Consider the following 2,744-nt stretch of genomic DNA (forward strand, 5'->3'; position numbering starts at 1 on the left):
TTGCATTACATGCACCCCTGTGGGGGAGGAGGAGCTGCTCTGGCTGGGGCAGGGATGGGGAGGGACCAAACAGGCTGGTTAGTGAGAGGCTGCCTTGACCCCAGACTCACGCCCGCTCCCCGCTCTGTTCCAGGATGGCCAGGCTCCTGAGGATGTTCAGGAAGAAGGCTCTGCAGGTGGCCCCAGAGCCTGAGGGAAGCAGCTGCCATCTTCCCCAGGAGCAGAGCGGCCCCTCCGTGCCCGCTGGCGGGGAAGGAACTCCCGGCCAGGCCAGGAGGTGGAAGTGCCCAGCCTTCTGGTGGAGAAAACCCGCTCCCAGCGCAGGCGCCGAGGTGGGAGAGGCCAGGTCAAAATGGAGCTGGGCCAGGCTGCGGCTGGGCAGGCAGGACCCAGCGCATGAGGGGAGCCGGGCAGGGTGACTCTGGGGCATGTTGTGTGGGCAGCAGCGGCCCCAGGAGCCCAGCCCTGATTCCCAGCAGGAGGCATCGCCCTGCTCGGTCAGTGAGGACCTTCCAGCCTCCCCAGGGCAGGAGGTGGAGGATCCCTGTCCCACCACCAGCAGCTCGGCCCGCTCCCCATGGGACAGCAGCAGTGCCTGGGACTCGGGCAGCAACGAGGCCGATGGACGCCGCTGCTTTGTTCTAGGTGAGGAGTCAGGCTGGGCTCAGAGAGAGGTGAGGGCGGGGCTGTGAACACCCTGGGCCCAGGCCCTCGATCAGTGCTATAGGGGCGGGTCCCCAGCCCAGGAGTCTGGCTTGAGCTACATGAACCCCACTGACACTAGATGCTGCCACTTTGGTCCTTGGTGCTCCAGTTGGGGGGAGGCACCTCCCAGGGAGTCCAGGACAGCGTCGGGGGGTCTCTTTGCTATGGGCTCCTGAAGGAGTAGGGGGCTGAAGGCATCACTGAGCGGGGGGAGTGTGGGGCCCGATCTGCCCTGGGTCCCGGAGTTGAGAAGGGGACACATTGCCCCACCGTGCCCCTGTCCTTCCCCCGAGTGGCAGCAGGCGTCACCCTGTCCCCTTTTCTCCCTGGTGCAGGGACTGCCAGGGACTCAGGGGACGAGGAGGAGGAATGGGTGGACGCGGCCACAGAGGAGGCTGCTCTCAATAACAGCCGAGAGCAGCTCCAAGGCGGAGAAAAGGTACAAACGTACCCCAGCTGTGCTGGAGTGGTGGGTGATTTGGACAATGGGCGGGTCCCCATTATCCCCCATTCAGGCCTGAGTCCTGCAGCTGCTGTGTGGGGGCAGGGAGGTCCCTGGCTAACTGGCTCTCTCTCCCCTAACCCCACTCCTGGTGGGTGCAGGAGGAGGCCCAGCAGCTCGTGTTCCTGCACGCCATCCACCCCGTGTCTCGCTGCACAGCAGAGAGGCAGGACACAGTGGAGCCGCACTGCTGCAAGGCGGCTGTGGCGGAGAGGATTGTGGTGAGCAAGACACGGCGCCTAGCAGCTGGAGGAAAGACAGAGACATGGGAGGGGCAGGGGTCTCCCCAGGCCAATGGAGGGGGATTGTTGGTGCTGGAGGGGCAGCAGAGGGCAGGGATTGCTGGGGCTGAAGACTGGGGAGAAGAGACGGAGAAATTTGGAGAGTGGTCACTATTGGGCAGGAATCGGAGGAGCGGGAGGTAGGTGGGGGATCCTGCTGGCTGTGTGGGGCCCTGGCTGTGTAATCTCCTCACTGAGAAGTGTCAGTGAGGCCCGAATCTCACACGCTCCTTTGTCTCCTTTGGGTCTCACAGGAGCTCATTGAGGAGCTGCCTGATAACTCTCCACCCGGCGCCGTCCTCGCTAACTCCCTGATTGCTGTGGGCAACCTCAGGTACCGAGACCCTCCGGCCCGGTTCCCCTAACCCCAGTGCTGCTCAGGCCCAGGGCTGGGAGTCACTGCCCCTCCCACTCCCTGGTCACCGCCCAAGGGTGGCTCCTCTGGCAGAGGTGGGGGGAAGGTTCACTCTCTCCTGGCTGGGCTGTTCTTTTCACTCCAGTAACATTGCAACGGCTTTGGGGAGAGGCTCACACCCAGGATCAGATACAGGAGGGGCAGCAGGGTGCAGGGAACAGGTGCTATTCCTGCCCTGCCACTGTCTGTCTGAGAAACCTTGGCCTTGTCATTCCCTGGCTCGGTGCCTCAGTTTCCATTCTCGCCAGCCTGTGCCTATTTCCCTGCAGTTTCACCTGCATGTTGGTGCCAGTCCCATCCCCGCACTGCACAGTCTAATGCCGGCTCCTCTCTCTTGCCAGCACCATGACACCTGCCCTGGAGCCAGAGCTGGAGACCCACCTCCTCCGAGCTGCCCTGCACGCCGTCTTCACCCTGGGCATGGAGAAGGAGACCACCCAAGTGCAGGTAGATCATGCTAAAGTCATGGATAGAAGAGCCAGCTGTCATCCTGCCATGAATCCTTGCTAATTGCCTGCAGTGGGATGTGAATGAGAGAGGCCAGGATATGTGTTTGGGGGTCTCACCAGTGCTTCCCAGAGACCCCACTTCCCATCCTGTGGCAGGTGTAGCCCCAGTTTCCCTAACTCTGACCCATGGCTCTCCCTTGCTTTCAGGATCTGCCTAGGGTCTTGCCAGACCTCCTGGACACCATGCTGGGGAACCTGCTGGCAGAGTCCCCAGACACCGACAGGCTCCAGTACATCTTGGAGGTGAGCCCGATGAGAGGGGTGGGGGCAATTTTACCTTCACTCTTACATCCATTTTCCAGTCTGTCCTCCTAGCTGAGCCCCCAGTGGGC

The 2,744-nt window shown here is 62.5% G+C and overlaps 1 long non-coding RNA gene across 1 annotated transcript; it reads left to right on the forward strand.

The window, feature by feature from the left end:
* Positions 1-1,038: 1,038 nt before the first annotated feature.
* LOC135980107 (uncharacterized) lies at positions 1,039-2,323 on the forward strand. The gene is made up of 3 exons (XR_010597338.1): positions 1,039-1,144; positions 1,309-1,428; positions 1,743-2,323. It is a non-coding gene; the product is annotated as an uncharacterized LOC135980107 (long non-coding RNA).
* The last annotated feature ends 421 nt before the right edge of the window (positions 2,324-2,744 follow it).

Source organism: Chrysemys picta, unplaced genomic scaffold, assembly GCF_011386835.1.
Source record: "Chrysemys picta bellii isolate R12L10 unplaced genomic scaffold, ASM1138683v2 scaf1851, whole genome shotgun sequence".
In the NCBI taxonomy this organism is placed as follows: Eukaryota; Metazoa; Chordata; order Testudines; family Emydidae; genus Chrysemys; species Chrysemys picta.